Below are 11,457 nucleotides of genomic sequence, written 5' to 3' on the forward strand. Positions count from 1 at the left end.
GACAACGTAGTGCTACAATAAACATATGCTAATGACATATTAATTATGCTTAAAAATTTTGTCTCGAAAATTAGCCTCCATCTATGTAATTGATTTTGTAATTAATCTATATTTAATACTCTTTATTAGTATCTAAATATTCGATGTGACATGAGAACCAAACATTCCCCACCACATGGTTTTAGTGCGGTGCCTGATGGCTCCATGCCTCCGTGATGCGCGTGTTCAGAGGCAAAGATTTTCTCCCTGTTTGCTATGTAGGAATCCTGACCTGAAGGCGGCTTTGGCCTCGTGTGCTGCATGTCACTTATCCATTTGATGGTTCTTTTTTTTTAAGGGCATTTGATGGTTCTGATGGTGACACAGAGGCCATGAGTTTGGCATTCTCTTCATCTCTTTCTTCATTGTACAGCACTAGTTTGTGTAATGGTAAAAACCTAAGCCTTCTGTATCTCTTTAACTGCTAACTTGCTAAGCCACACACTGACATTCATTGCCATGTGTTGACATCTACTCTTTTGTTTTTCAGGCGATCACAGTTCTGTTTTGGAATTTGCTATGATTGGATCGGGTATCCATTCCATGCCTAGTTAAGAAACAAGAACAGTTACAGTTTCGTTTTCCATGGATGGCATGCCAAAGCCTTCCACCTTTTGCAATATCAGTGGTTTGATTTGATCTTATAATTGCTTATGGGGCCCCTGCAGCCTGCAGGTAAGATGTGCAATTATTGAGCTAACTACTAGCCATACTCCCTTTTTCTTTGGATTTGACAGCCATGTCGTTTTCCAGCAAAAGATGTGCGCGTATTCACGTCATTTAACTCAGATGTATATGCCAGCAAGATTCCGAGTTCAGATTATCACAAAAGGAGCAGCACTAGATAGGAAAAGGAAAAGACCACTGAATAAAGTTAGTAGAGATACTCTAGAGAGATCTTTGGCCTGTTCATGTCCTATCAGGCGAGACAACATAACTCTGGAAAGAATGTCATCGAATTTGCCCGTTTCAGCGAACTTAATACCTGTTTTTCCCCCCCAAAAAATATCTTAATACCTTTTACTTTAGACCAATATCACATATGCTAATAAAGCTATGGTTTTGCATCTTGATTCCAATAGCAAAAAGAGCAAGTTTCTTGTGGTGAAACATGCTCACTTAGGTTAGGTCATTGACTTCGGGTATGCTTCTATTTTCATGGATCTACTGCACAAAGTGACGACATTTTTCTTTCAATAATATAAGCGGCGTGTCCATCGACAACGCCTATGATAATTTTGCCAATCTTAAGATCTACCAATCTAGTCTCTTGAATGTATCTATAGGGGTGAGGTGCAGTGTGCAATAAGTATTTTTATTTGTAAAGTGTTTCGTACGAAAATAAATTGATCAAATTAACCACTAAAAACACGAGTGCTAAAAAAAGATGTGCAAATGTTGGGACAGTTAATACCACCATTTTACATGACTTCACCGGCTCGGTGAACCGGTTGTTATTGTCCAAAGCACCCAAATATTTGGAGCATAATCAAATCTTTATGTTACTCGCCTTCCTTTTTTTTATCCAGAGATGTTACTCTTACTTTTATTTGATGCCAAATTGTACATGGATAATATAACTTCATGGAGTGACTATGATTTTGGATTAGATGTGACTAATGCACTATTTGGTTTGAATCATACATGGATAATATTTTTGTTGGAAATTTAGATAATTTCAAATTAATTCCAAAGCATAAATCATGATAAAAGTACATTCTAGCATGTAATTCTCTAACATACTATATGAATTAAACGACATGAATGACAACATCACATAATCAACAAACAAATTTTGATAGTAGATCGGATCACAACACACATACTAATCATTTGAAAATGTAGTCATCATGACGAGTGGGAAACGATGTTGTTGACAATGACGTTAGAGACAAGAACAGGTCAAAGCAGTTGACAACGGAGATGACGGTACACAACACCACCTGACTTGGACGGGAGACATCCCATGCCGAAGGATGTGAGCAGTCATGCGAAGCGCTTCTCAAAAATCTTATTCCTCCTCTCTTAGTGCAGGATCTCAAGGACTAGAGGTTCCGAAGACCTGCTCTACCGCGCTCACTCGGTGTAGTGGAGTTTTGAGCTTGTTGTCCCACCTTTTGTCAACTATGTATCCCAAGAAGGTTTGTAGCTTGTCTCATGTCAAAAGTCCGAGCAATTTCTTTCTTTGCTGCAAGCATACACCCAAGGAAGATTCCATTGCACGCACATCGCTACCCATTCTTCTCAGCACATTAGCCAACTGCTCACTCAACAAAATTAATAGTCATGTCAACATGTTTTCAAAAGCCTCTAGATCTCACCACTTCGTTGGCCTTCTTCCCCTTGGCCGTCTTCAAGTAACCCAAATCATTGAGCTCATTTGATCTGAAGAGCCTTGTGATATTCTTCTTGTTTTTTAGCAAACTTTTATGATTCAAATAAGCAGTGGTAAACCAAGTAACTCTAGAGCGAACCAAGTCTTTACCAAGAAATTTCCTCATCAAATCCAACACCCTTGTAAGAGCATAGAGGAACAAAGTCACTTGTCTTGCACTTGAAATTGTTTCTTAATTGGTCCAAGCTTCCCAAGATCCTCCAACATGAGATCTAGACAATGAGCTTCACATCCATTCAAACATATGGAGGGTACCTTTGTTACCAGTAGACTTGCCACCGTTGTATCAAAACTAGCATTGTTAGTGACCACTTGGACATTTTCCTCTCCTATCTTTTCAATGCATTTGTCCACAAGGTCAACGACGTATTTCCCATCTTTCTTGACAACAGATTAGTCCATAGAATCCAAGAAACAAAACCCATGAGCACTATGCACGACTAAATTCGTTACTCCCCCGGCCTTCCTAACTGTCCATGCATGTATCATAAGTGTACACCCTGTGAGCCGCCACATGATTCCTTATGGTTTTTTAATCCATCCGACACCTTTTCCTTCCTTTTCTTAAAAAATGGTCCACTCATCTCATAGGGAGCATGCCCTCTCAAACCTCCACCAAAGGCTCCAACGGCCTCAGTCGTATGGGCAAATCTAGGAAGAAGGGTTGTATTATGTGCAATATTAGCTTCATAAAAAGAATTGACAGTATGTACTCACAAACTCTATTCCTCCTCTCTTCTCTTTTCTAAGCGGTTAGCTTTGCTTGAACCTTTTGGTTGAGGTTAACTCCTTTCGATTATTATCAACATACTCTTCTATAGAAGTCAGCTTGTAAAAACTTCTCAATAGAGTCACTACCCGATGAAGCGGCAACACTAGAGAACTAGGTCATTTTCTTGACTTCAGCACAAGAACCTTGTTCCCATGGTCAGAGTCTTCTTCACTGCGCATTTTAACGTGTGAGCGATCTAGATCAATTCCAAGGTTCTATGTTTTTTCTTCCAATTTTTGCAAGAAAAGCTAAATGTCTTAGCTGGCTATAGCCATACTTAGCTGTTGCGAACGACAACAATTTAGAGGTTTAGCTGGAGGCTTTAAACACTAATTCTAACTAGTAAACTGCAACCACATCTCATCCAAGGATATTTTTAGAAAGGTATTTTAGGTTAACCACTTTGACAGAAGAGACATGTAATTTAGAAGTACCAATGGTGATCAGAGTACTCAATTGATTAGAGTATACCATGCAAGAGTATGTATGTTCTACTAAATAAATCATCATTATATACAGCGATTTGTTTGCTGTTAGTGAGAGTACTAAAAGGCGTCGCCTGGAGTTTGGAGTTTAATTGGTGGGCGGACACGGACGACAGACGACAGACGACAGACGACAGACGACGGACACGACCGACCATGCCGGGACCAGGCGACGCCCTGGCGCCCCGCCCTGCCCCTCCTCTGCCAAGACATGGACGTTCACCAGCCACTGGCGCCTGCCGCCCTGCCATGCCAGCCAGCGTAACGAACCTCTTGAATGATGGCACTGCCCCTGACCTCTGCCGCTGCCGCTGCCGTCGCGTCGAGTCGTGTTGCGTCGTTTCGTGTACCGGCTGCATGGGCTTCCGCTAGGCGCTTGGTGCCGCCCGACCGCGGGCCGCCTCCGCTCCGCCCCGCCGCAGCAGCCGGCCAGCAGATGCTCTGCCTCTGCTCTGATGAATCTCTCTGATCTGTGACGCAACGTAAAGCAATTGCTGTGCTAGTGTGCTTGCATGGCTGCGGTGCTGCCTCATCACGGCGGCTTCAGTGCCTCTGGCTGGCGGTGAACGGAGGAGGGTCATGGATTTGGATAGATAGGCACAAGTACTACCTGGTCATGCCCACATGAATCCTCTGTTCATCTGTACCTACTCTACTGGCGGTGAATGTGTAGTTTTCTGCACCTTGCATTTGCATCAACTCAGGACCGTTTGGTTCTCTCGTTCATGACTAAAAGTTTTAGTTTACTTTAATCTATAAACTAAAAGTGGATTAAAGTGGTGTTTGGTTACATGAATTAAAATGGACTAAAGTGGAGAGAGAGAGGGCAATAAATGAAAGGCATGGGTGTCCCCAACACCTTTTAGTCCAATTTTATGGACTAAAGGACTAAAGGATTTTAGTCAACTTTTAGTCAAATGTTTAGCTGTTTAGTCCAACTAAAATGTAGATTTTAGTCAAAATGCTTTAGTCCATGAAAACTAAACACCCCTCATTCTCATCCTCATCCTCATCTTTGTGCCATGGAGAAGAAAAGCTGGCTGCATCACTAATGATTGGAGAGGAGAACGCAGCTAGCAGTGCTGCCTGCCGTGTCCTCGATCTGCTGCCCTCTAGCCACTACCAGCCATATGCCATGGCATCCATCAATCCAACGACGACCTCTCCCTCTCTCGCTCAATAATTCAGCTTCCTCCGCCCTTGATCGTAGCGTAGCGTGCCTCCCTTTCGCCAGTAGCGAGTGAGAGCGGGGAGATTTAACTTTTTACCATTACAAGAATTGTCGCCTTCTGAGATCTCACTTCAACGGATGGCAATATAATTTTAGCACACAACAGAGAGAAGAGATATAGAAATACCACATTTACACTCATGGCACGACAACGCGTGAATCCACGTCGGATCCGAGGCAGCAAGAGGGTGGTAAATGACCACGGCTGCCCCTGCCCTCTGCTAAAATGCACAGGCAGATCCTTGTGTTCTTTGATCCATGCATTCTAGGACTCAGCTAAATTATTGTTGATGTAGTCACATTTGATATCACTGCTGAATTTGCTCCTGGCCCAGAGTAGGTTATGGTGCTCTTTCAACCAAATAAGCACACCCGGGCTAGCTGCCACAACCTTGCCAAAGAAATACTTGAATTTGTGAGGAGTATAGGCCCTAGCTGCAGGCCACATGTTTTTGGTATAGACATCTCCACTGTAATATTTCTTTATATTCTCCATCAAATATCTGAAGCACTCTCTCTTCTCACACTGAGGCCACACTTGAGCCACTGCTGCCTCAAGACCCTTGCAAGCATCAGTGCATACTCCTAACTTGTCCACATGTCCAATTGCTTTGCTAAGCTGCTCCATGAACCAGATCCAGTTTTTCTTGGTTTCTGAGTCAAACAATCCAAATGCTAAAGGATACATCTAGTTATGACCATCTAATGCTTGAGCTGAGGGCAAGCGGCCATTCCACAACCCTTAATGGGCTGTGGAGTCTATCCTAATGTATGGTCTACATCCATGTCTAAAATCATCTATGGCTGCCTTGAAACAACAAAAAAAATCTACTGAAATGAATCTTCCCATCAACTTCTTCAGTAGCCATCTTAACTATGGTACCAGGTGATCTCATCTCTACCTCTGCCTTAAATCTATACAACCAATCAAAGGAGTCATCCCACTTACCAAAAAGCTTGTTGGCTGCTCTCTGTCTGCCATACACTACAGTTTGGTAGGGGATCTCAATCTTGTATTTGGTTTGCAGCTCCTCCTGCACTTCCTTTGGACCCCATGTTTGGCTTCTTCTTGAGTAGTGGAATAGTCCTCTCTGTCACCCAAGCTTGTGAGGCCATCCTGCCAACCACTCTGCTTCTAGAGGCACAATTATGCTGCCCTTGATTTATTTGCACCTACACATGCACAAAACAGCCAAACATAAGTAACCAGAAAAACATAACAGCTAGACAGTTTAAATAAAATAAAACAAATCTATAAAAAAAATACCCTGACACTCCCATCGTATTGGGTTCTAGTTCTAATAACCCAAGGACATCCAAACGAAGCACAGTTTCTCCTAAACCTTGATATATCAGAGTGTGCAGTATGAAGCTCAAACTCCTTGACAATTACATGTTGTCTCACAGCTAATCTAAAATCATCCATAGATGGGTAAGAAACCCCTACAGACATATCTAGATTATCACTGTCCCAATCAAACACTGGCTCCTCACCCACATGATCATCAACTGGTATAGCTCCTTCTGCCATATCACTATGCATCTCAGTTGTCATGGTAGGGATAGGCACAGCTTCCCTAGCTGCTTCATCTACTCTTTCATCTGCTGCTTTGAAACCCATTGCTTCATACACTTTGTCCTCATCAGCAACTTCCTTGGCCTCTGCATCCTCATTAGACTCTGCCAATATAGTCAACTCAATCCAATTAATCTCTTCTGCTTCTTCCACTGGCAAAGATGGAGGTGGAGAGCTGCCGGTGTCACCACTGCCTTCTACATTATCAGGAGCAGCACTGCCTTTGTGCATTACCAAGAGCAGCACTGCCTTGTGCAGAAGTGACACCAGATGCACACCTAGCACCAGAGCTAGCATTGGCACTTTGAGCATGTTTGCTGACTACATCCACTACAAGCACAGCTACCCTGTCATCCCATCTATCCTTTATTAGCTGCTCAAAATGTTCATCCCTCCTAACTTTTCATTTAGATTCACTGTCACTGTCAACCACCCAAACATCTAATTTCTGTGAAGGTCCCTAGATTATCTTACTGGCCATTTCATCATGAAATTTAGACAGAGAAAACTGCAAAGTCCTATCCAACCATAGTTCATGCTCCTACGGTGACATTTCTACTTGCCCGTACTCACCATCAGCAACATACTTAGAAACCTTAACAACTAATCTAAACGTGAGGATCAATCCTGACACAATAACGAATAGAAACACAAATAAAACTGTTAGACACTATCCTACTACACACCATCTTCCCAATCTGGAATCAAAGTGAGGACGAAGTGCACTGAAGTTTAACTTACCAAATAGGGCAACCACTCCAATCCATTGCGTCTCCTTCAATCTCCACCGCAACAGAAGCCACTACATCAACGGCCTACGAAGCAAGGAAGGCGGACAATTTCACCATCACTGGTAGGAACCCTAACCTAACCTACAATCCCATCAAAACCAGTGCAATAAAACGAGCGAGGTGGCGACAATGGCGGTCCACACGTACCTTCAATCCATCGAGAAAGCTGGGAGAGGAAGGAGGGAGAGGAAGGCGGCGGCGTCGTCGGATGGCGGCAGCGGCGGCGGAGGGCTACGGCGAGACCGGGAAGACGAAGAACGAGCGGGGAAATGGGCCGGGCGAGGCGACTGAGTGCGGCCCGCCTAGGTTAGCAACAGAGGGCAGGGGCAGCCACGGTCATTTGCCACACCCTTGCTGCCTCGGATCCGACGTGGACTCACGCGCTGTCGTGCCACGAGTGCAAATGTGACATTTCTATATCTCTTTTCTCCGTTGCGTACTAAAATCGTATTGTCATCCGTTGAAGTGAGATCTCAGGAGGTCACGATTCTTATAATGGTAAAAAGTTAAATCTGCCGTGAGAGTGACGGCGAATGTTGGCGGCAGTACCTCAGCTCAGCACAGCTCGGGTACAGTCACCAGCAGAGAGACAGCCACCACCCTTGCAGTGCCGTGCGGCTGCTCAAGAGCCAGCCAGCCAGCAGGCAGGCAGGCGCCTTGCCATTGCTACGACGACGCTGCCTCCACTTTTGATTGCCCTTGCCCAGTTGCCCTTGGGATCGATCACATCTTGCCCTGCACAGGGCTTGGCGTTTTGGCAGCTGCAGCCTTGCCTTTTCGGTAGGAGGAGTAGTAGTGCCCACAAGATTTCCAGTAGATGCGCAAGAGATGTGCTGTCCGTCCGTCTTTCCCCGCTCTGTCTAGCTCTCAGACAGAGAGCTCTGACGCTCTCAAGTCCGATCTGGTGATGAGCCAGCGCTTGCTTCAGTTAAGATTCCGTCCTGCGCCATGGCCATCACGCAGCAGTCACTGACCAGGTGCAAATGTGCAATGGCAGCTCAGCAGAGCTGCGCTGTGCACTGCCACTGCAGATGTTAACGTCCAGTGTGTGAGTGTGACAGTGTGAGTGCAGATGTTAACTGCCAATCCATGTCCATACCATGTTGCAGCAGCCAGCAGCCAGCAGCAGCAGCACTGACCACCCCGCCCTGATTAAGATTAACTAACTAACTAACTAATTAATTAACTAACCGTTTAAGATTAACAACTGACTAATAAAAGTAGACTGTAGACATATGGTGGCGACACAGACATACATCTAGAGGGTGGCAAGAATTCCCTTCCATCCATTGGAAATCTGAAACTAGTAGTACGACTAGAAGAACCTAGCAGCAGTAGTCCAGCTCCAGCATGTCAATGTTTTGTCAGTTGTGCACCTAGGTTCACTATCCTTGCATTCTTAATTTCTTCACAAAGACGCATTCGCATCGATCGAGAGGGGGAAAAAATCATATATCACGCTCCTCGCTCTCGCTGCAGTGATTATTTGATCCGACTCGCTGTCAATCCAGTCCCCGACGATCGGCTATATCTTCTCTAATCTCTGGCCAAGTAAACTACCAGATTTCCCTCCCTCTAAAGAAGAGCGAGTGTGGATGTTGTGACACAAACCCAGATGCTATGGTATTATATCTCGAGATATCTGTAGTATAGCAGTATGGTATGGATCCTTCTCATTCCATAGGATTGCAGCTCTATTTTTAAAATTCAAATCGTAGGGCGAGGATTGGAGCAGAGCCGACGCTTTTGCCGTGCTTTCCGGGGCAGATTAATCGGCACAAATCAGGGGCAGCACCTAGCTAGCTCACTACCACTAGCTGTTCGAGAAGATGGAGCCATGCATGGGCATGGCAATGGCATCAGTAACAGATGGTGAGTGAGACGTCCGTGGAGAGGGATTTACCTGGGGCGCTGTGCCGTGCCATTACCTATACCTAGTGCGTGGCGTGGCGATCGATCGTAATCAAGTGGTTAGCGGCTCATGTGGCCTATTAATTGGGCCTCGGATGTCTCTCATGCCGAGCTGGAAACCATGAGGCCGGGGTGGGTGCAGGTGCAGCTCCCGAGCCGAGCTGCTTGTGTTGTGTCATGCCCGCTTGGCGCCATGTGCCGAGAGAGAGGACCCTTCCTTATTCCGTGGGCAACGTACGCCTTCATGCACGCAGCTACCGGCCGGGGATCGGCGCCGCTGCCGGCCGCCGATCTCGATCCCAACTGCTGCATGCGCCGCCGCCGCTGCCCGGAAGTCTGTCTGGCAGATACAAGAGCCACGGTGCATCGATCATCCTCTCCCATTGTTCTGTTTGACAGACAAGCACTAAAATTACAGTACATGGCAAGGTTGTGGTTCTTGTTAAGTTCAGGCAGTACTTCACCAGAACCAAATTTCTACTACTCCTATGATGGAACCAAATTTCTACTACTGCTATGGATGGACACTTCAACGATTGATTAAGCTCGCCGAGCGGCGGCCCCGAGGCGCTGGCCGGCTTCTCTGCAATCTAGGACTAGGACGAGCTAGCCATGGATGGATGTTGTTCTGGGAATGTGAAAAAACTTGGTTTGGGATCTCGATCGATTTCCTCGAGAGATGTTAATGTACTCGCCGATGTAGCCACGGGTAAGTTTGTTTATGTTACAGTTACAGTTTCCACGAAGCATGCCATGCAATGGCTGGCTCACTCGGAAGCTTCTGAGCTGCCATCTCCTGGCAGTGGCAGTGGCAGTGGCAGCACTACACGCACTGTTGCGATCAAGCAAGCGTGTACAGATTCGTGGGGCTTCCAAGGCAGGCCGGCGATCGCCCGCGGCAACTTGCATTGCTTGAGTCTCATTTCTCGAGGGAAGGAGGGAGGGAGGGAGGAACAACATCTGAGGCAGACAGCTATGGAGGGAGTTTTAAAAACCTTCTGAAAGTACAGTGCTATCTCAGCTCAGAGCCTCAGACCAAGGGGACTACGCGTACTTGATCAAGAACACGAGACGAATTCGAGCTTCGAGCAAACGCAAGTATAAAGTGTGCAGATTTCTTTCTTAAGTCGTCACTCGTCAGGACATGTGGCAAGTACAGTTGCAGTACATGTCTGCACTCTGCAGCCCTGTGTTCTTGGTGGTTTTAGCTTGTTTAATGGTTGACTCTTCAGCAGCCAGCGATGTTTTTCAGTTGACATCGGTGAGCTTGGAATTATAATCTGCATGCACTGATGCACTCCATATCTCTCCCTGCTCCATTAAGAACCCTGAAATAAGGTTGTGCGTGCTACTGGAGGCTGAGAAGATCAAAACAGAGAAGTCTCAGTCTGCAGAACTGCAGAGGATTTTTGCACGCTAGTCCGATCTCTCTTGTCGTTTTTCTCATCCAAGCGCCACTCTGTCTGAGGACCATTTCCTGCCTCTCGATAATATAAATAGTTTGTTTCTTCTGGTCTTAATCTATGTGAAAGACGGTTGTAGATAATGAATTACATCGACATATAAGAGGGAAAAAAAGCCCTACAATTCACAACAATGGAAAAAATCTGAAACAGGATAAACTAACTTTTTATATTCTAGAACCAAGCAAACTTACCGCATGGATTTCGTGTTTTAACCTATAGTAACGTACAAGCAGTTTTACACTACCACTCTCATTCTTTTTTCTTCAAATCAAGTGGAGTAAATTTAACCAAACTTTATGTCCTTAGTTACTACTCCCTCCGTTTCACATTGTAAGTTATTTTAACTTTTCGAAATATATAATTTTTCTGTAGGCATCTAGATATACATTATGTCTAGATACCTATTAAAAGTTATATATTTAGGAGAACCAAAACGATTAGATTGGAGGGAGTAGTTATTAATATTTGTCTCTGATTGAAGCATTTCCAGCTCAATATGTTCTAGTACCAAATCAAGCTTGAGCATAGGGGGTCAACCTCCAACTTTTGTCGGCTATGCGATCCTTTAATACCATAGTTATCGTCGCTAATGATTCCTAGAGTTGACCTACGGAATCCCGGTTTTCAATGCCATGGGCTGGTTTTGAGTGATTCAGAATCCTCCTTTCTCCACGGTGATGATGCTTTGCCAGTTCATGGTCTTTGGTGTGCTGACGAAGCGTACCGATCCCAGCAGCATGTCAGTGTGCTGTTGCTTGCTGGTGAATCATGTCAATTGCCACCTGGGCTTT

This window comes from Miscanthus floridulus, chromosome 8, assembly GCF_019320115.1.
Source record: "Miscanthus floridulus cultivar M001 chromosome 8, ASM1932011v1, whole genome shotgun sequence".
Taxonomy (NCBI): Eukaryota; Viridiplantae; Streptophyta; class Magnoliopsida; order Poales; family Poaceae; genus Miscanthus; species Miscanthus floridulus.